Genomic DNA, 24395 nt, shown 5'->3' with positions numbered 1-24395 from the left:
GCTAGGCTTTTATTGTGGGGGTAAGGTGTAGTCAACTGAATTGGTGTTTGATGAGTTTGGGTTTTGTTGTCCCTATTGTTACCTGAAGCATACTATAGATTTCAAAGTCCTCTAGTATTATATTCTGTTTAGTGTGGGACCAACCAGTAGGTTGAGAGTTTTCTTCAGTGTGTGCTCCATCCTCAACTTTATGATTTCTCTTTGTACCTGGAGCTCAGAGATGCTCTCTTTCCATGCTCTCCTACCATCCCCAGGAGTAGACTGCTGTTACATGTTGCTGGACTCTTACTAGGCAGGTATGGACAGCATTCATCACTGTTATTATTCATTCTCAGCTTTAATCAAGTGCCATTTTCCTGAATCTTTGGAGTGGGACCTTCTCAGTGATCCTGCCCCTCCCCAATGAGCAAGGGATCTGTAATTGCCTGGACCCAAGAGGTTCCTGACCTTTGTCCAGTATGAGTCTGTACAAATGCTGTTAGAAGGACAGGTTTTGCTGTCCTTCGTCATCTTGAGGCTCTTGTTCTACAGGGAAGAAAGGAAAGCAGGATCCAGACAGGGTTTGTATCATTTTCCACAATCTTTTGGTTTCTAGTTCTAGAGAACTTAGAGATACCATGCGAAGTACCAATACAGAAACACAGGCAAAGAAAACAAAGTGGTCTGGTTAGGTGAACAGATAAAATAAGAACAAGATTCTCAGGAATAAGTCAGAGATGAAATAATATAATTGAGGTGTATACGGTTAGAATAATATAACCAAAAGAATGACTTCACAGTAAATGCCAGGAGGGTTCTATGTGTGGGAATGGAGGAATGGATGTAAGACTAACTTACATGGCAATAGAGGAGACATGTGCCGCTCAGATAATTCTGGGTTAATTTAGGTTGATATTTAAATGCAAGATCATCAAAGTAAACTGTCTTGGTAGTCAAAATCTGATATATTAGCAAACAGAGTCAGCCTCAAACTGCTGAAAAAACATTTTTAATCTATTCTGTATATGGCAGGGACTCTAATTACACTTATTAGCTCCTTATGTTAAGTGTTTTATATAGATCCAGCTTCAGCTAATGGCAGCAACCCTCTCTGACTACTCACCTTCACGAGGATTGGGGTTTTCAAGGTAGAAAAATAAAGAAAACAAGGAATGGAAAAGTTAAACAGGATATTCACCACATAAAGTTATCTCAGAAACAGAAGAGATACATTTATGAAATAAGAAAAGTCTGGGAATATAGAAGACCATGAAGTAATGTGACTAATGGTGGAGATAAGTCAACATGTTTTCAAGCAAATCTGATCTGACAATATCTATATGTCAGAGGTTGTGAATGGTTCAAATAAAACTAAAATGCAGTCTCTACTCTTGGGACAGGTACTTACAAATTTTGAGGAAGACAAATCTTACATAATGAAGCTGTCGAAAAAGGACATACTTTTTCCCAGCTTCCTTCTCCTGGACTTGCTTTCTGTGTCTGTCTCCATGGACCAAGACTCAGTGCTTGAAATACACTGCTCATTTAGCTTCGATGGTGCCACACAGTTTTGTTTTTCTATCTCTTTGAAAAAATTTTCTGTTTCCCACTGTCAATTCTCACTTTCTTTTGGTCCTTTCTGTTTTCTCCCATTTCCCTATTCTCCTCAGCTATACATCCATCCAAGACTGAGTGTTATGTTTCTTCTTTTGTCTCTCTCTCATCAAGAAAACTCCAGATATTCTTTTCCCATTTAATTTTCAGAATAAAACTGATATTAAATTTATACACTGGTTTTGCTTACTAAGTATTTGTTTGGATACTATTCTGTCATATCCTCATTAAACAAATTTATGTTTATTAAACACCAGAGGGTACAAATATGATTTCAATAAAACAGCAATAATAATAACAAGTGATCATTCATTCATGCCTTCATTTACTCCACAGATATTTATTGTAAGAGTAGTAGTCTTACAATACTTGTCTTTCTCAATTACCACCATATTTCCAACAGTTAAATAGTTCCTGGTACAAACTAGGCATTTTTATTGAACATTACTAAATTACTTAATGAAAGCAAAGGAAGCCTACATGAGAAATGATAAGAGTTGTATTTACAGAAGGAGAGAAAGGGAGATGATGGCCATCATTAAATAAATGAAATAATATGGGGTTATTGTAGAGAGAGTTGATATTCATTGATGGTTAATTAGGTGAAAAATTTTATCCTTCAATGCAAGTGACATATTTCAGACTTTTTAAAATGGCTGTAAGCAAAAACTGAATAATTGGTATCTATTCCTAAAGAACTAGGAAACCTTGATTCCGTAAACATTTTAAGAAAAAAATACTGTAGAAATTATTGACTATATAGGATTTTAATAGACTTACCTGAAGGCAGATTGTGTGAAATCCTCCTGGTATCTCACAGTGGGGCTAATGTCCTCATTAAACACATGTAGTTATTTGCATCTAAAGCTTTCCTTTATCTTCTTTGTCATCTCTATAAATTGCTGGAATCTGGAACAAAATAGATGATTCCCCAAAGTAATACCAGGATATGTAATGCTGAATTTCATAAATAATCTTTTTTTCCTGTATCCTGGCATAGAAAATTTCCTGAAATATAAAAACACTATTACCACATTTGATGTAAATAGAATACTCATGCATTTTAAATATTCTCAATATGCCACTCATTTAATACTCTAAACAAATAGCGCGCTTCTCAAAATTACATATTAACTCCAGGGAAAGGAGAAAAGAAGAAATTGTTTCCTCTGCAGTTATGCATTACGTGTAAATATCAGACAGTACTCTTTGAGGGTCACAGTTGACTGTAGGATTCAACATCTCTCTTAAAGGAACACTTTGAAGATGTGAGCACATAATAGGGATAAACATTTCTTTTCTACATGTGGTAACATTGAATAGGAAATAGTGTATAATAAAAATACATATAAATAATTCAGTTTCCTATAGCATTTAGTACAGCCAAAGGCTATAAGTCACAATTAGGAAAATCTCAATGTGGTCCCTGCAGCAATGTGGTCCCTGGATTTAGTCAGCAGAATATATGTTCTGAACATTCAAAGTGAAAAGTACCAGAAGTTCAGTGACATATTTGTAGGATGGAGAATTCATTTAAAAACTAGGAATGTAGAGATACTTTGGTAACATTTGAACTTCTTTTGCCTCAAAGACATCATTTTGCTTAATACAGAAACCCTAAAAACATTTTGGCTAGAGGCAGGAACAAAAGAAAGATGCTTGTTATTAGCATTATTATTTATCTTTGTTGCTATTATCCAGTGTAGTTAGATACATAGACGTTTAAAATTTGGAATATTTCTGGTAACAGAACTGGGAGAATTATTTTTTTTTAAGTCCTGTAAGCCACAAGAAAAATCTGATTGCTATTGTTGTGTAGCAAATCATCCCAAAATTTAGTGGCTTAAAACAATAGCTATTTATAACTCTCATGGCTTCTATGGATTAGGCATTTGGGAGCATCTTAGCTATGGAGTTCAGACTCTGCCCAGTTCTGGAGTCATCCCAAAAGCTTCTTCACTCATATATCTAGTACCTGGGCTGAAAGCTGGATGTTGAAGGAGCTGGTGCTCCATAGACATCTCTATATTTCTATGTAATTTCTCCACATGGTTTCTCCACCATGGCAGTGACAGCATTCCTAGGTTGCTTGCACAATGACCCAAGGTTCCAAAGATACATTTCCTGAGAAAGAAAGCCAGATGAAAGACATATTGCAGGTTTCATCTTGAGAAAACCATGCAGCTATCTTTTGAAAGTCTTCTACAAGGAATTCATTGAAATGGAAAAATACAAATTATTTATAGCTTATTGAAGAACATAGATCTGTATTTAACATAATATATAAGGAAATTCCCAATACATGGAATATGTAAATGAAAATCATACAACCATAAATCACTATAAGAAAAGGCTGTCAATTCTTTTTTTCAACATCAACTATTATTCAAGCTACAATTATATATATATATATATATATATATATATATATATATATATATATATAATATGTATACCATATGCTTTATAAACATACATTGTTATTCTAATATAAAATAAAACTTTTGCATCATTGAGGGGCACCTTGGGGGCTCAGTTGGTTAAGTGTCTGATTCTTGGTTTTGGTTTTGGCTCAGGTCATGATCTCATGGTTTGTGAATTTTTTTTTTATTTAAAAAAATTTTTTAACATTTATTCATTTTTTGATAGAGAGAGACAGAGCATGAGTGGAGGAGGGGCAGAGAGAGGAGACACAGAATCCAAAGCAGGCTTCAGGCTCTGAGATACTAGCACAGAGCCAGATGCAGGTCTTGAACTCAAGAACCATGAGATCATGACCTGAGCCGAAGTTGGATGCTCAACCGACTGAGCCACCCAGGCGCCCCTCATGGTTTGTGAATTTGAGCCCCATGTCAGGCTCTGTGCTGACAGCCTGGAGCCTGCTTGGGATTCTTCCTCTCCCTCTCTCCCCCCCCCCCCCCCATCTCCTGCTTGAGCTTTCTCTCTCTCTCAAAATAAATAAATAAAAAAAAATAAAAAAACAACAACAAAGTTTTGCATCATTGCAAAATAAATGATTGCCTCAGTAGGAAGAAAAACAGCAAACTTGTAAAGTTATAAGAAATGTTTACAACTTCTATCACAAACAAAGATTTAATCCTTCTAATATTTAAAAATGTTCTTAAAGAAGATAAAGGCTAATAACCCAATGGGGGAAAATGGAAGAAGAAACAAAGGAATATTAATGAAAATAACATATAAACAGTACTTAAACATATGAAAAGTTACTGAATCTCATTTATAATAAGAGAAAGACAATTTAAAAGTATACTGAGAACCCCCCAATTCAGACCAATACCATTCCAAAATGCATTAATATATAACACTAGTGAAGTCCACAAGAAAATATGAATGTACTGTTTTTTGAAAGTATGGTTCTCTAGGTAGGGCCTTTTGTCAATTTCTTTCAAAATTGTAATTGGCCCTAAAATTCACTTCAGGGAATTTCACTTCAGGGAATATAATTGTGGTAGTCAAGATTCTAAGAAGATCCCTAATGACCCATGCCCTTGTAATCCCAACCCCTTGAGTGTAAGCTAGACCTGTAACTTGCTTCTTAACCAATAAATATGGTAGAAGTGATGGACTGTCACTCCTTTGATTGTGTAAGTTAAAAGTCTGCTCTGAAAGGGATTCTGCAGGTGTTATTAAGGTCCCTAATCTGTTGACCCTGAGTTAATCAAAGGTGAGATCATCTTGAGTGGGATTGACCTAATCAGGTGAGCTCTTATTAAGTAAAAAACAATACAAAACAAAACAACAACAACAACAACATAACCAAGGCAAAGTGCAGAAGAGTGTTGTGGTGTACAATCATTAAAAGGGGAAAAGGAATATAGATTCATATTTGCTTATATAAATGCAAACAAGAACCTCTGAATGAATCGAAAACAGTAGTAATCATTTGCTGTAGCATTTGGAAGATGGGATCTGATTTGAAAGAGAAAAGCCACAGAAGGTAACCTTTTTACTGTTAATGTATTGTTCAAAAAAAAATAACAAACTTAATTTTAAAATGTTAAAAATAAAAGTATGAATGTCAAAATCCAAAATCAACATTTATTTTAATGTTTATTTATTTCTGAGAGAGAGAGAGAGAGCAAGCAGACAAGGGACAGAGAGAGAGGGAGACAGAATCTGAAGTAGGCTCCAGGCTCTGGGCCAGCATGGAGCCTGATATGGGGCTTGAACCCAGGAACCATGAGATCATGACCTGAGCTAAACTCAGACACTTAACCAACTGAGCCACCCAGATGCCTCCAAAATTAACTTTTAAAGAATACCATGATGCAGGTGAAAAATATATTAACAAGAAACACGAAGGCCAAGAAGATTCAAGAACATTAGCACAGTGCAAGAGAGTGGACAGAACAAAGATGGAGGCTTCAAGGTGAGGGTGACGGTAAACAGTTGGCTCATTGTAGGATGGTCTAGTTTTGAGTACTAGAATGGGTAGATTCCTGGGATAATGAGACACTGTCATTTCTGGAGGCTCAGATATAGAGTTGGGTCAGATATATGCCATGATGAGCCTTGTGACAGGACAGAGACATAGTGATCTATAGCAATACTGTGTTGAGAGCCAACTGGTTTCTACCCAATTGTAGACCAATCAATCAGGCAAACTCCTTTTTCATCTCTTAACTCAAACATTTCCTGTAGTGCCATTTCCTTCTTTGTTTTCAGGAAGCTTTTTTGCAAGTCAGTTGGTGTTTCCATGTCTTTGATGTAGATACTGACAACACTATAGGGCAATATTGCTGATAACATAGGTGAATTCCCAGTGTCTGCCCTTGAGGGATCTCATAACTGCCTGTCTATTTAACATTTCTAACCACTCACCTTTTATTGCCAGACTGTTTCTGACAGTATTTTGAGAAACAAACACAGGCCAATATAATATATAGAAGATTTTACTATTTGTTTAGTGAGAAATTTTGGCCTTTAAGCAGGAGACTACAGAGACATCTCAAAAGTGCTTTGCATTTTAAAAGCACTTCTGTGATTTCAATACCTGACAAAGGCATTGCCATAATAATGGTATCTGCAAATCAGGTGCAAAGAATATAAATGAAAATAAGCCCTTTGGTTTATTTAGTGTGTGTCTCTGGGATCTGTTTCTATACTGGGAACCTTTGGGGAACAAGTCTGAAGCTGATGTTTTTGCATTTCATCTGGTACCATTAGAGGGCCAGCCATAGCCCCTTCCACCACCTCCAGGAATGGGAACCCGGGCATATTTTCACTCTTCATTATTCATTATAATTCCCTCACTATTTAAGCTGCAACTTGGGAGTCATTACACACTTTGGGGAACTATATTAGCTATAGCAGGCCACTAGGGAACTATGTAGTGTATGGAAGCTATAATTTACAAAATACCCTCTAGAAAAAGAAGAAAGAAAATGGAGCGTGAGAAGCGCTTCCTTTTCTGCATTGGAACTTACAAACTATGGGAATTAAACTCAATGAACTCATCATGACACAGGAGCTTCATAAATATAGGTGTCTTTATATTGTGTAAAATAAGACAATGCAGGGAATCTTGTTCTGTTTCCACGTAAGCTGTTATAATAAACACACATTCCCATGGTTCTACTAGCAGTTGAATAAGAATACTAGCAAGATCCCTTCCTGCTTCTCTTGATAATTATCAAGATGGATAAAGCTTTACTTGCTTTATTCTATCAGAGTAAGTAGCCAATGAAGCTATGTGGTAATTTTTGCTAAAATATTATTTTGGGGAAAGTAGATAATTGATTGGCATTAAATAATTGAACTTTGGTTATGGATATTTCCAGTGTATAGATAAACTGTCACTAAATAATTGCTGTTAACAAGAGACAGGTATTTCTTTTCCTTATTGAAAAATTGCTTGGTTGCTTCTAGGTTTGGGTCATTATAAATCAAGCTGATTTTAAAAATTAGAATCCAGGTATTTGTGGGAAACAAATCTTCAAATCAGTTGGATAAATATTAGAAGCACATTAGAGGAGGAAGTAAAGGAACATTAAATAAAGCTTTGTAAGAACTGTTATACTGTATTCCAAAGTAACTGTGACATTTTGCATTCCCAACAGCAATGAAAGAATTATTGTTGCTATTCGTCCTTGTCAACACTTATTTTTGTCACTTTTTTTGGATTTTAGTCATTCTAACAAATGGATAGTGGTGGTACCTCACAGCTATTTTAATTTTCAATTCCTTAATAGCAAATTATGTTGAACATCTTTTCATATACTTATTTGCCCTCTGAATATCTTTTTTGATGAGGTGTCTGTTCAGTTATTTTACCTGTATTTTATTTAAAAAAAGTTTTTTTAATGTTTATTTTTGAGAGAGAGACAGACAGAGTGAGTGGAGGAGGGGCAGAGAGAGAGGGAGACATAGAATCCAAAGCAGGCTTCAGGCTCTGAGATACTAGCACAGAGCCCGATGTGGGGTTTGAACTCACGAACCGTGAGATCATGACCTGAGCCGAAGTCAGACGCCTAACCCACTGAGCCACCCAGACAAATATTTTGCCCATATTTTAATTGGGGTTATTTTCTTATTGTTGAGTTTTAAGAGTTGTTTGTACATTTTGGATATGAGTTCTTTATCAGGTATGTGTTTTGCCAATATTTTCTTCTAGTAGGTGATTTGCATTTTCATCCTATTAAGAATATACAAAGAATACTATAGAAGTTTTTAATTTTAGTAAAGCCCAAGTTATTATTTTTTTCATAGAATGTGCTTTTGATGTTTCATTTGAAAACTCAACACCAAACCCAGATGATTCTCTGTATTCTTCTAGTTTTCTAGTTTGTTTATGGGTTTTGTTTGCTTGTTTACATTTATCTATTGTCCATTTGAGTTAATTTTTGTGCAAGGTTGTAGGTCTGTGTCTAGATTCATTGTTGCTTTTTGTGGCTATCAAGACAATGTTAGCTCTTTCTTTACATTCTGTATACCTTTCACTTACTTTTATTGTCATATTTCATTAGCTAAACATTTTAAAAAATTTTTTTTAACGTTTATTTATTTTTGAGACAGAGACAGAGTATGAACAGGGGAGGGGCAGAGAGAGAGGGAGACACAAAATCTGAAGCAGGCTCCAGGCTCTGAGTCATCAGCCCAGAGCCTGACGCGGGGCTTGAACTCACGGATCGCGAGATCATGACCTGAGCTGAAGTCGGATGCTTAACTGACTGAGCCACCCAGGCGTCCCTCATTAGCTAAACTTCTAATGCAATATTGGATAGGAGTGGTGAGAAGAAATATCCTTGTCTTGTTCTCAGTCTTAGGGGAAATGTGTATAGTTTCTTACCATTAAATGTTATGTTGGGTGTAAGATTTTGTAGATATAATTTATCAAGCAGAGAAAGCTTTTCCCTATTACTAGTTTACTAAATTCTTTTAATAATAAATAGGTGTGAATTTTATCAAATTCATATATCGCATCAATTTATATAAGTGTATAAGCCTAATAATGTAGTGGGTTACATTAATTAATTTTTAAATGTTAAGCCAGACTTGCATATTTGGCAAAAATCCCACTTGGCCATGGTATAATTATTTTTTGTACATTTTTGGATATTTTTGGGGGGATTTATATATATATATATATATATATATATATATATATATATATATATATATATATTCATAAGAGATACTTGTCTCTAGTTTTCTATTCTTGTAATGGCTTTTCCTGGTTTGGACAGTAGGGTAATTGTGGCCTCATAGAATAAGTTAGGAAGTGTTCTCTGTGTTATATATTTGGGAACACATTATAGAGAATTGGTATCATTTCTTCCTTAAATGTGTGGTAGAATTCTCCAGTGATATCATCTGGGTCTGGTGACTTGCTTTCTTTTTTAAAGGTTATTAATAATTGATTCAACTTATTTAATAGATACCATCTATTTAAATTATGTATTTCTCCTTGTGTGAGTTTTGGTAGTTTGAATCTTTTAAGGAATTGGTCATGTTCATTTCAGTTATCAAATGTGTGGGCATAGAGTTGTTCATAGTATTCTTTATTATCCTTTTAATATTTGTGGAATCAGTAGCAATAACGCCTCTTTTATTTCTAATATTACTAAATTACGTCTTCTCTCTCTGTTATTTAACTTTGATTAGAATTTTGTTCATTTTATTGATCTCTTCCAAGAACCAGCTTTTGATTTCATTGACCTTCTCCATTGATTCCCTGTTTTCAATTTCATATATTTCTGTTATAATTTTTATTATTTTTTTTACTGGCTTTAGGCTTATAATTTCCTATGACAGAGGTTTAGAGTTCTGATTAGATCTTTCGTTTATCTTAATATATGCATTCAATGCTATAAAATTCCATCTATGCACTGCTTTTGCTGCAGCCACACATTTTCATAAGTTTTATTTTCATTTTCATTTACTACAATTTTTTGAAATTTCTCTTTAGACTTCTTCTCTAATCCATGTGTTATTGAGAAGTGTGTTGTTTAATATAGAAATGTTTGGTAATTTTCTAGCTGTCTTTCTGTTGTTGATTTGTAGTTCAATTCCACTGTGGTCTGAGAACATAGTTTATATGGTTTCTATTTTTATTTTGTTTTATTTTTTTTATTTTATATTTTTTGAGAGAGAGAGAGAGTGTGTGTGTGTGTACCAGTGGAGGAGAGGCAGAGGGATGGGGAGAGAAAGAATCTTAAGCAGGCTCCATGCCCAGCCTGATGCAGGGCTTGATCTCATGAGCGTGAGATCATGACCTGGGCTAAAATTAAGAGTTGGATGCTCAACTGACTGAGCTACCCAGGCACCCCTGATTTATATTTTTTAAAATTGTTAAGATGTGATATATGGACCAGAAGTGGTTATCTTAGTGAATGTTCTGGGTGAGCTTGATAACAATGTATTCAGGTGTTGTTAGATGGAATATTCTATAAATATCAAGTAGATCAAGTTGACTGATAGTGCTGCTCAGGTCAACAATACCCTTAATAAATTTCTGCTTGTTTGATCTATTGATTAGAGACATGTTAATGTCTCCAAGTATAATAGTGGATTTGTTTATTTCTCCTTACATTTCTTTCAGCTTTTGCCTCACATATACTGATGCCTTTTGTTAGGTACGTACATGTTCAAGATCATTCTGTCATCTTGGAATGTTGTCCCTTTTATAATTGTTTAATGTCCCTCTGTATTTCCAATAACTTACTTTGTTCTGGGGTCTGCTTTGTCTGAAATTCCACCTCTTCTTGGATTAGTTTTAGAATAGTATATCTTTCTTCATCCCTTTGATTTTAATCTGTGTTTTTATATTTGAAGCGCATCACTTAGACACAAATTCTGGTCTTGTTTTTTATTTATTCTGATGGTTTCAATTTTTTAATTGATATATTTAGACCATTCACACTTTAAGTGATTATTGATATAGTTGGATTATTAGTTACTATGTTTGTAACTGTTTTCTATTTATTGAACAGGTTCTTTGTCATTTTTTCTTCCTTCCTTTTCTACCTTTTCTGGTTTTAGTTTAAAATTTCACATGATTCCATTTTATTTCCCCTCTTTGTGTATTCATTATGGTTAAAAAATTAGTAGCATCCCTAGAGCTTAAAATATATATTTACAATTTACCTAAGTCTGCTTTCAATTAGTCTATATTATTTCAAAGGTGGTGCAAGTTCCTATAAATATGCTTCTAGTTCCTGTCTCCAAACCTTTGTTACTTTGCTATCATTGATTACCTTTATCTGTATGCTATAATCACCTAATACATTGTTGCTATTATTACTTTGAAGAAACAGATATTTATTAGATCACTTAAGAGTTAGGAAAACAAAAAATTATTTTGCTTTTGTTTATTTCTTTATGTTCTTTTGTTGATGTAAATCAGAGTTCATCATTTTCTTCTGAAGAACTTAACGATTCTCTCACGACAGGTCTTTTGGCCAAAAATTAAGTTATATTTTACTTGTCTGAGAAATCTTTTTTCCTCTTCACTTTTGAAAGATAATATTGCTAAATATAGAATTCTAGGCTGGTGTGTCCCTCCCCCCAACACTTTAAATATTTCACCCTATTCTTTTCTTTTTGCATGGTTTCTGATATGAAAGCAGATATATTTTTTATCCTTTTCTCTCTATAGTCAAGTCCCCCAATGCTGCCTCTTTTAATGATATTGGCAGAATATGATATGGGCAGATATAGATTTTATGATATTTATCTGGCTTTGTGTTTTTTAACCCTCATAGATATGTATTTTGGGGTCTGTCATTATTTTCAGAAAAATCTTCTCTGATCTTCAAATACTTCTTTCTTTCTGGTATTTCAATTACACTAATGTAACACTTTTGGAAATTGTTCCACAGTTCTTGGACATTTTGGTGTTTTTTAAAATTATTTTTTCTCGTTGCGTATCAGTTTGGGAAGCCTCTTGACATATTTTCAAGCTCATTGATGATTTCCTTGGCTATGTCCACTATAATGATCATTCCATCAAAGGCATTCTTCATTTCTGTTACAGTGTTTTGATTTCTAGAGTTTTCTTTTTTTTTTCTTAAAGTTCCCAATTATCTTCTATATGCTTGCTTGAACCATCTATTTTTGCATGTTATCTGCTTTTTCTACTGTAGCCAGAATCTGCTAATAATTAGTTTAAATTTTCTGATAATTCCAAACTCGATCATATCAAAGTCTGATTCTGATGTTTGCTTTGTATCTTCTGACTGTGTGTTTTTCTTGCCTTTTAATCTAACTTTGTCATTTCTTAATGAGAGCCAGGCATTATGTATCAGGAAAAAGGCTCTGAGGTAAATGGGTCTTTAGTTTGATGTTTTATGTTCATCTGGCTAGGAGTTGGGCTATGTTATATTTGCTGTAAATTTAGGTGCCATAGGCTTCAAATTCTTCTAGGGTACTTATTTTTATCCCCCCCTCTTATCTTTGGGTTTGTCTAAGAATTTTACTTAGAGCCTGTACTGAGGTGCCTGGGTGGCTCAGTTGCTTAAAACGTCTGACTTCTGGTTTCTGCTCAGGTTGTGATCTCGTGGTTTCCAAGTTTGAGTTCCAAGTAATGCCTGCTTGTGATTTTCTCTCTCCTCTCTCTCTGCCCTTCCCTTATCCACTCTCTCTCTCTCTCAAAATAAACAAGTAAACATTAAAAAAATAGAGTCTATACCTTACAGTTCCTATAGCTGCAATCTATTTTTATTACATTGGATCCCTAGTAATAAGGTATGGAAAAAGGGTCTCTGCAATCTTATAATTAAATATCAGTGATTCAGTAAGACTGTATCCATGGGCTGTGACTTTCACAAAGTGTTTTGTATCTTCATGCCCCTTTAGGTGAGACAGGAAGGCTAGACAGGACTGGCCTAGTGGGATAAGGTTCTGTTACAGTTTTTGCTTTTGGAGAGAAAGCCTTTATTACAGAGAATGCTCTGGGAGTATTTCAAAATTGTTACTTCTACCCTCCCAATTCCAGAGACATGGGGATTTTTCTTGACCCTTCACCATGAGAACCTGGTGGGGTACCTAGAAGTAAAGCCTATGAGATGGGAGGGCTCCACCTAAGACTGCAGTTCTCCAGGAATGTTTCCCTTTAACACAGCCTCTCGCATTTTATTAAATTACCATTAACTGTTTCTACCAGTTTATGACTCTAGTGGCTTCTACTTCAGGTTAGTTAATCTCAGCTACGGTTTCCTGCATTTGACTGTTCCTTTAGATTTTGGGGAGTCAATTTGGCCCACAACTTCCACTTTTTGATTAGCACAAAGAAAATCATTGAATTTTTAGTGTCTTCAGGTTTTTTGTTGTGGTAAAGATGGAGGTGGCACTTTCTAAACTTTTCACATGCTGGAGAGGAAACTAGAAGAAATGAGTTCCTCTCTTAAAAAAAGAAAAATGTCTCCTTTAAATGTTTAGGCCATTCTAATCACCATATTTTTATTTTTCAATCTCTTCTTGTCCTATTACTGAATTTTATAAAGATACTTCTACACTCATATTTTGACAAATGAAGGGCAGGCCATCCTTAGGAAAAGCAACATGACCCTGTGGGCTCGTGAGAACATTTTCTCAGAATAGTTTCATATACAGAATTGCTGTCCTTGAAAAGCCAGTACATCTGAATTGGAAAGGGCTCCAATTTGGAGACACATCAGAAAGTAGAGTTGTGGAGCAGAAAACATGCATTATAACTTTAAAAATTAGCCTTGTATCTTCATTGACTGTATTTTCTGAACAAAGAATTAGAACATGTAGTGAATTAACCAAGTGATAGCATACTTGCCTAGTATTCAAAAGCTCCTGTGTCTACAGGGGCCAAGCAGGTGACATCAATATGTTACTCAAGTAGTAACATGAATATGGGAAGGGTGGCTGAACTGATGAACAAACGTGTCACATTAACACATTTAAATAAAAAAAATAGTCCAAGAAAACAATGCATTTGTGGGCTCTGTGCAGGATAATGGACACTAGTTTTTCATTTGTTATGAAATTTGTTATGTATGCAGCTGATTTATTTACTGGGTTTCTACCATGTAGCCTCAATAAAGGAAAGTAGAGTTTTCTGCTTTTCTGTATGCACAGGAATTTGCTACTGAATTTCTTATATATGTAGACAAGAAGATTAAAAGGAATGCCATCTTAAAGTATCTGCTTGGTGGCTAGATCCACATTAAGAATTTCTAGTATAAAAAAAAAAAGAAAAGAATTTCTATTGTAAACTTCTTGTCACATTCTTCAATATCTCATGGAGGCAGCTCGACGCAGTTCCAGGAGCAAGAAAAGAATTTTGGAAAACAACTGGACAATACAATAATTAGAATTAAATTATTCATCATGTTTGACCTGGTAATTCTACTTTTAAATTTATCCTTAGGAGCTAATATAAAATACAAACCAATTTTATGCAAAGATGTTCCTTGCCTATAAAACAAAAGATATGTACAAACAAAACAATCTGAATATAAGTAGATAAAGCTATGAAATATTAAAATGATTAAATATAATGTGATGCAGACATTAAAATATGTGTGCCAAGAAACATAACAGGAAAACACAGAAGTATATTTAAAAAATGAAAATGTATTTGTGGCAGTCTAAAACAGTATGCATAAAAAAAGAAAATCATACCAAACTTTAAACACTATTACTGTGGGTTCAATGGCACCTGAATCTTGTCTCATTTTCTATCATATTTATTACTCTCTTGTCTATATTTTCTATTATAAACAGATAATACTTCCATGATTAGGAAAAACAAACAAAGAAACCCTAAATATCAATTCTGGCATATTTTCTCAAAAGATTTTATAATCCACAAATATTTCATATGATACTTTTAAAATACATTTGCTCAAATTAACAAATTACATCATTAATTAATTGAAATTTCTTTTCACTAAAATGGATAGCGAAGTAGTTATTTAAATGACTGTCATTTGGAGGAAAAGCCACAATCTGGAAGTTGATTGCAGGGACTAAGGCTAGCATAGCCACAGAACTTCCCAATGGCAGTCAGTGAGGGACAGCTCTGAAACCAGGGTGCTCCAAGGCACTGTAGAGACCACCTGCCTCTCCAACCTGGATGCTCAGGGTGAGGATTCTAGCCACATCTGTGTTCTCTGGGGAAGGATCTAGCTTATGTGTACCATGGTCTAGTCACCCTGTGGCGAGGGACTGAGCTTGGTGACATCCATGACAAGCAGTGATACTATGTGAAAGGACAACAGAGTGGCAGGCTGTATGTGAGAAGCCACAAATTCACACCTCAGCAAAGTAAAATTGCAGCTAGCACAGGGGAGAAACCAATCAGCTCACTCTCAAGGGGAGAGGACTTGGAGGTGCCAAGAGTGAAGTCAAGCAGAGCTGATGAATCTCGAGCTTCTGCACCAGGAAAAGAAACCGGACTTGGGGGCAGGCATCTCAATAGTTCTAATCATGGGGGAATTACTCTGCTCTGTGTTTCCCAGACTCCTTAATTTTCCCACGATTCTGAGAGCATTCCAGGAAAGTCATGTGCAGTGTGTTTTTCCCTTTAATCCCAGGGAAGTTTCATCAACACTGACAGATGTCCCAGTTGTGAGGTCAAATTCTCCCCTATGCCTTGGAATATGTTTTATATTTTCTACTTGGCCACATACATTTCATGGTGATAATTTTAAGGATATATAATATTCTACTAGGTTGATATAACATTATATATGTGTGTGTGTGTGTGTGTGTGTGTGTGTGGTTGTATGTGTGTGTGTATGTGTGTGTATATGTATGTGTGTGTGTCTATATATACGTGTGTGTGTGTGTGTGTGTGTGTGTGTGTGTGTGTGTGTGTATATATATATATATATATATATATATATATATTATCCTGGTGTAGGCATTTACATTGTTTTTCAATATTTTATCTTTAGAAATAGGTTCTAAGATTTTTTTTTTCACCTGTGGAACAGTTTCCATTTGATAAAATTCCTAGAAATGGAAATGCAGTGTTTCTATTGATATGATTTGTAACTCACTCTTCAAAATGCTTCTAATAATTCATAAAGATATCATAATAAGGATGTTCCAGTTTTGCTTCAACTATGTCCACTATTTTAGCTCAAGCTGCCGTAACAAAATATAACTGGGTGGCTTAAACAATAGAAATTTTATTTCTTACAGTTCTGGAGATCGGACTCCAAGATCATGGTGGCAGGAGGGTAGGTATCTGGCGAGGGCTCTCTGTTTGGGTTGCAGATGGCATCCTTCTCACTGTGTCCTTACACAGCCTTTCCTAGGTGAGTGCAAGGAGGGAGGGCAATAGAGAGAAAATCTGGGGTGAGTGAATAAGCTCTCAGATATCTCCTCTTATAAGAGCACTAATCCCGTCATGAGGGCCCTGTGTAGATAAAAAAAATTACCTCTACTCATCTTGGGTTTTCAGCTGGGACTCTAACAAAATGAAAAGATTAACAAGAGAAAACCAGTTTATTAGCAGATGCAGTGCACGCCATATGGGAGAAACCAAAACCAAAAATGACTTAAAATGACTTAAAAATACAGCTTATATAATACCTTCAACAAAGAACAATAAATGTCAAAGAGAAATGACAGGAAAAGGAAACTAGTTTTAGGCTTCCAAGGGTGGCAAGTTGTGGGAAGGTAAATGTATAGGAGGAAAGTAATGGAGTTTAGGTTTGTTTACAGATCCTATGTCATCTCTAGGCTGATGAGACTCAGTCTCCAGTAAAAGGAGAATTTATATCTTTGCTTTAGACAGAAAATGGGGACCCTTTTCCGCATTAGCTGTTTCTTAGCTGGTTTTGGCATAAAATATTTTTACATCCAAGAGGCATAACTGGAGTGACATATTCTGTTTCCCTCCACCCTGTTTTCATCATCTCATCTAAACTTAATTACCTCCCAAAGGCCCATCTCTGAATACCATCACACTGGGGATGAGTATTTCAACCTATGAATTTTGGGGGGACACAGTTCAATCCACAGCACCCTATTAGGCATTGTGTTTTCTTACTTTTTGATGAACCCCATGTCTATCAAGATGCCTTCGTGAGGACTCTCTGAAGCTTTACCTTCATTCCTTCTCACCATCGTCCTCTCAGTAAATTTGCCTTTACTTATAATCACTTAGCAAGTATCTATTGAGATTTTATTATGAACCAGGAACATTTTGTAGAGATTGAGAATCAGCCATGAATGAATGACCCTGCCCTTATAGAGCTTATATTGTAGAATAGTAGAAAAATACAAAAAAAAAAATAAATAAACAAGCCAATAAAGAATATAGTATCAGATAGTTGTAAGTACTACTAAGAAAAATGAAAGCAGAGTGGACATAAATTATACTAATGAAAAGTTCTAAGTTCTCATTTATGAGTTCTGGAAGAGTTGGGAAAGACAAGGTATTATTCATAAATCAAGGTTCACAGGAAAGTTATTATTAAGATGGTTGTTATTAACAAGGCTGTTCTGTCCAAATATTTTGTTATTTCATATGGTTAGCAAAAATGTGCTGGAGTTGGATGTGGGATATACAAAACAATTGAAATAGTCATCTGGTTTTGCTTGATTCTTTAACAAAATGGCTTTTTTCTCATTGTGAACTTAATTTCATTTTCAAGTTTCTGAGGCTTTGGTAGAATTCTGAACATCTGAATTTTTTTTTCTCCAAAGATAAATATTTTAAGTTGTTTCTCTTCTAACCCAAGCCATTGTGATTTCAGAAGTAGAACTTCTGATTTCCAGGATGCCTTTTAGATACTGGACATGCAATATTCTGTTTTTAAAAATGGCAGCATTAAAAGAGAGACAACAGGCCCCAAATGTTGTCATTTGTCCTAAGGCCTACATCACAAAACCAAGATTTAACACCTAAATTAATTAGTTTCAACCTCCCCCAGGAGTGGAATCTTAAACCAGTGATCTGGTATCAACTGGTCAGCACTAGAGAGATCATCTGCTTCAGGAGGCCCTTCAGTCCCCTAACGAAAGATGACCTTTCCAGTTCACTCTGCTAGTAACTTCCTTGGCCTGCCCCCTCTGCCTATAAAAGTCATTCTGTGCAACTTTTCAGAGTTCCTTTCTTTCTGATAGCTGGGATGTTGCCCAATTCATTCATCATGGTATAAAGCCAATTAGAAGATCTTTAAAATTTACTCAACTGAATTTTGTTTTTTTTTGGTTTTGTTTTTGTTTTTTTTAACAGAGAGGAGAAGAAAGTGTCCATTAGGAAATCCTCTGCAGAGATTGTGTGGTCGGGAAGGTACATTCAAAAAGCTTCAAAATAGATCACTCACAACTAAAAAAAGTAGAAGGAAAGGAGAATGAAAATCACCATCTCAGTTCTTTTTTGTTTGGTCATCCCTGCAAAAATAATTTAGAATGTGTGCTGCATATTTGAAAGCTGCTAAGAGAATGGGTCTTAAAAGTTCTTATCACAAGGAAAAGGCTTTTATAACTGTGAATGGTGACAGACAGATGTTAACCAGACTTACTGCCGTGATTTTTTCACAATGGAAACAAATATTGAATTGTTCTGCTGTACACCTGAAACTAATATAATAATGCCAATTATAGCTTAATTAAAAAAAAACAAGTTAGAATGTGTCTAAGCATAAACAGTTAAAGATGGTCTGTATTATTTGTTCTCTTCTGCCTATTTCTTTTGTCACAATGTTGTTACATTTCCATTGTACCGGGGCCAGTTTTGGTAGCACACAAAGGAAGGGAAGGCAGAAATGAGAGCCTGTGTGATACGATATGATTTCAATGGCCTAAACAAGTTAACCTGGGTCAAAAAAAGATAAACATATAGATATGGATATGGATAGATATATAAAGAAATGGATTATTTTCTCACATCTAGTTACTGTGTGAAATTAATTTAACATGAGAGAAAGCATTTCAGATCCCCAGGCTACTGAAGGGTAAACTCCAAGTGAGAACATTTACATAGATTATGATTTAATGGTTCCCTCTAGACATCTTTAAATTTAGAAGGAGAAGGGTAAAAATGTAAATAACTTGATGCAATACCTAACTAACGCTAATGTTCTCGGTGGCCTGTAAAATAATAATAAAATATTATTATTTTAATTTGAATATATTTTAATTTGGATAATATATTATTATTTTAATTTGAGTGTCTTACTGACCAGCTCCTGTGCTCTTCAGTTAGTTGTGGATACTGCCTGTCCATTCTTACAACTGCCTTTTCTAGTTTGCTTCTTAGCATCTGAATTTGAGTGTCTAGGGGAAGAAAAGCAATCTTTCCTTCTATATAGGGTCTGGGGCTCCTGTAACAAAACAGATTAACAAGGGAAACACAGAAGTTGATAAACATGTATATCTCATACATACATAAATAAAGAAATTAGAAATTGAACAGCTTTTATGTATTTTTATTTATTTTTTTTAAAGTTTATTTTGAGAGAGAGAGAGCGAGAGTGCCAGCAGGGGTGAGGCAGAGAGAGAGAGAGAGAGAGAGAGAGAGAGAGAGAGAGAGAGAGAGAGAGATGGGGAATCCTAAGCAGGCTTGCAGGCTCTGCACTGCCAGTGCAGAATGTGATGCGGGGCTCCATCCCACAAACCATGAGATCATGACCTGAGCCAAGATCAAGAGTCAAACGCTCAACTGATCAAGCCACCCAGGCTCCCTAGAAACAGAACACCCTTTTATACTAAGTTGGACAAAGAGTAGTAAATTGTGAAACTGTAACAAAAGGGGCTTAGACTAGGGCAAATTATGATAGAAAAGAAACTAAGGAGATAAGAATTAGTTTAATGTTTGTTTTCGGATTCCTCTGGTGCCATCTCTGGGCTGTTAAGTCTAAAGTCCTTTCTCATAAGAAGACTTTAAATCTGGTCTTTAGGCAGAAAAAAGAGAAGACAGAGCTCTTCTTAACTGTCTGCAGCTCAAAATAATTTTTTGTCAAAGAGGCATATTTTGGGGTGACCTATTCTGGTTTCTTTCAAGAGCACTGATACAGATTTATTCATTCATTAGTGAGCAAATATTTCTCAAACGCCTGTTGAAGGTGCAAGCACTATGGTTGGCAAAGTGAAGGACAGAAAGGCAATTCAGATGTGATCCCTGCCTTTAGTAAACTCAGACTTCTAGAAGTGTGCTTTAGGGAAAGATGTTGCTTGCTGACTCCTGAGTTTTCTTTGTATGTGAAGAGTCTGCATACAATAAGTGCTTATCTCTCTCCACCTTTTTATATATTCAACCCAAAGAAAGGTAGAGTGACCATCTGTTTGGATAATTTGGAACCTAGAGGAGGAATCTGGGTATACTTGGCTCAGTTTTACTTTCCTTTTGAAGCAAGCTAAGCACAGTGCTTCATTATTTAAAACGTAACTTGGTTCTCCTCTATTTGCAAACTTTCTCTAGTGACTAATAAAGATGAGATTTTGGTGTTCCAAATTGATGTTTTGTATTATTTCTAAATCTCTGAAAAATTATAAACTTATTGAGATCTTTTTATGACTCCAATAGAGCATAAAAAAACAAAGTACATTTAAATTATATTTCAAAGCAAATTTGAGAAGTGTTGTGTAAAGGAAACAGATACAGTCATCTGAGAGTTTAAAAAGACTGTATTTTCTGTTGATAACATTAGAAGAGGTGGAATTTGAACTTGGGTTTAAGTATGAGCAATGTTTCGCTGGTTAGAGAGGGTAGGACCATCCAGGTAAGAGCTATAATACGCGCAGTCAGGAAATCCCAAATTAATGCAGCATAGAGGACAGAGAATAATTTGGATTGGCTGCAGCATACAACAAGTCAAGGAGAACTGGGAGAAACTGAGTTAGTTGCCAATCATTGAGAAGCTATAACTTCAGGCTAAAACGATTAGCTTTATTTTGTTGGAATTTGGGAACCACTGAAGAGACATTTAAGAGTACAGAAGTAGTGTGAACAAAACCGTATTCATAAAAATAATTCGGGAGTTGTAATACACAGGTCAACTGGGCTACCCTGTTTCCACTCTAGCTGTGTCTTGATTCCTGAATCTTGATTCCACAGGCCCCTGAGAAACCAAATGTCATCCAATGATTTCTGAATTTTCTGGGGCTTCATTCCTCATTCTTTGCCCTGTGTCCATATTCCCCTCGCCACACACATTGACTTCATCTGTCTGCATCGCTAATGTGTAGCACATACCATTACTCATTTTCATGAAAAAAGGACCAATCATGAGCCTAGCATTTCTTGAGTTTTGCAACGCTCTAGAGAGAAATCACTTCAGTAAATGTTTGTGGCCTTCCACCAAACTCTCTGCTTCTCTCTTCAGCATCTCTTCCCTCCCACATGCTTCAGGGGATCCATAATCTCACAAAACAAATCTGTTCAGGCCCTCAAGGTTGAAGATGGCATTTGGAAAAAAATTCAAATTTACAGAAGAGTTGAAGGTATAGTACAAAGGCTATCCATGTACCCTTGTTAATATTTTACCTCTATCTATCTATCTATCTATCTATCTATCTATCTATCTTCTATTTTTTACCAAACCATTCAAAAGCTAAAGATATCATGATACTTTAACCTTAAATACTTCAACATGTACATCTAAAAATAAAGACCTTATCTTATAAAATCCAAACTATTACTGTCTTTGCAATTATTTATGTTATTTAAAAAATATCATACTGTCCACATTTACATTTTAAATTCTTCCTCATGTGTAATATTGTTGGCTGCTTTGGGTCTGATTTCATGACCCCAAGATCAAGACCTGAGCTGAGATCAAGCGTCAGACACTTAACCAATTGAGCTACTCAGGCACCACAGTCAGGCTGCTTATAAGGTTTTATCTTTATCATTGGTTGTTGGCAATTTGATTATACTATGATTATCTGTACCTTTCTTTCTGTTTATTTTGCTTAAGTGGGGTCTGTGGGTTTGCTTTTTTTTTACCAGATTGGGAACATTCTCAGCAATTATTTATTTAAATATCCCTTACTACTTAAGACATAAACATAGGGATGCCTGGGTGGCTCAGTCAGTTTGTTACAGAACCAGGCTGGAACACTGGTGGAAAAACCAAGTGGCACTCAGAGATCTTGGTGGATCAGAGATTTATTTAATACTGGGGGGCTCAGAGGAGACTGTTTCTCCAAAGATCTGAGCACTGAATGCAAGTGGGGAGGGTAATTTATAGTTGTCAGCTTCCATATCTCTGGGGGTTTTCCCGCACACAGCAAAGGAAGAACATGGAGGAGGGGTCTCTAAGCTAGAGACCAGAGTTTGTTTTAGTCCCATCGGCCATGTTTGGCATACTTTGTTCACTTCTCCAACATGTTGAGTACCTGATTCTTGATTTTGGTTCAGGTCATGATCCCAGGGTCATGGGCTGAGTGAAGGGCCTGCTTCAGATTCTCTCTCTTTTCTCCCTCTGCCCCTCTTCCCTGTTCACTTGCTCTCTCTCTATAATTAAATACTTATATATTTTAAAAAAAGAAAGAAAGAAACCTCCTTTCACACATATGGTATACTGCTTGATATTTAAGCCACAGGGCACTGAGAGACACATTGGGAGACGTAAGGGATAAGACAACTATGCTGATTTGATAACTGCAAAAGAGGGTCAGATCTCTAAGACTGATTCCTAAAGAGCAAAGAAAGCTAATACCAGTCCTAAATATGGCACATTATATCTACCAAGTAGACCAAACAGCCAAATGAAATTTTTGACCATCATTTAACACATATAGTGTAACTGCATACTAAGAATGTCAAATAGCTTTGAGGCACTGCATGTTATAGATCTCATTCATTTCCTCCAGCTCCAATTTCTTACATTAGGAATCATTTTGTATGTAAAAGTACAACGATATACCAAACAGGCTCAAAGAGGATAGTCAGTTAGAAATAAGCTTGGAAAAAAGGACAAAAATATTATGCTTAGACAGGAAGTCATGACAGGCAATATGTTTTTTGTAAACTCCCAAGCCAGTGGTATTGTGTCTTGTAAATCTATTACATAAATAATTAAATAGTTATTAAGCTTTTAAAAAGTTCATAATATAATCTTAAAAATCTAATAAGTAAACTTACTAGTAATTACAGAGAGCTACTGCATAAATGGGTTGTTTGAACTGAAATACCCATGCACTCATCATGGGTTTTATGTGTATGCCATACAAGCTGAATATGGCTGATGTATATAAGAAAATTATTTAAAAGCCATAGGATGGCTCACAGAAGTGCAAACAAAGTTGTAGAGTCCATGGCCACAAGCATGCCACACACCAACATGATAAGGACAATGGCGTCTTCATTGCTGAACACCACATGCTACAGAGGGCATGCTGCTACCACGAGGAGTCTATGCTCCTGCCCTCACCAACAACAAAACAGATTTTGATGCAACTTTTTTTCTGTGGTGAGCTCTCACTTTAATTCAAAGCTACATGCCTATATGCAAGCTGCAAAAAATTTTCTGAAAAATTAATATATAACCCTTTCACCTTCTATGTTTGGACTGTCTTTGTCTCCCACTGATATTCAAATGTCTGGGACAACTTTAAATGTAGGATGAAGACAAAGTTTATGTATTCCAGTAATTTAAATAGGAGTACTTTGGGCTAAGACATTATTACCAATATTCCTTGACTAAAATGTATGAAAAGTATTATATGTAATGACCCTTTTTGCCATTGAAATAATTTTTCAAGTTTATTTATTTTGAGAGAGACAGAGACAGCCCAAGTGGGGGAGGGGCAGAGAGAGAGAGAGAGAGAGAAAGAGAGAAAGAGAATCCCAAGCAGGCTCCTCGCTGTCAGCATGGAGCCTGATGTGGGGCTCAAACTCACGTAATGTGAGACCATGCCCCGAGCGGAAACCAAGAGTCAGATGCTTAACTGACTGAGACACCCATGTGCCCCTTGATACTTAAAAAAAAAATTAAGTTTATTTATTTTGAGAGGGAGAGAGAGAGAGAGAGAGAGAGAGAGATAGAGAGAATGAGAGCATGAGGGGAGGGGCAAGAGAGAGAATCCTAAGCAGGCTCCACACTATCAGTGCTTAGCCTGATGTGGGACTCAAACTCATGAAATGTGAGACCATGACCTGAGCAGAAACCAAGAGTTAGATGCTTAACCAACTAAGCTACCCAGGAACCCCTGCCATTTAAACTTTTGAATCACAAAATGTTTGCTCCAATTTATACTCTAATCAAGACTGTGCATCTCACTCTCATTTACTTTTGACTTATGAGTTCTCAAATGCCCTCTACAAATTTGGAATTCTATGATTTTATAAGTCCTATATCTTATGGTAACCAGGAACTCAAGTGTCTGTTGTTCTTGAGTCAAATCTG

This window comes from Panthera pardus, unplaced genomic scaffold (assembly GCF_024362965.1).
Source record: "Panthera pardus isolate Hobbes unplaced genomic scaffold, ASM2436296v1 HiC_scaffold_25, whole genome shotgun sequence".
Taxonomy (NCBI): domain Eukaryota; kingdom Metazoa; phylum Chordata; class Mammalia; order Carnivora; family Felidae; genus Panthera; species Panthera pardus.
Note: the sequence above shows the minus strand (reverse complement) of the source record.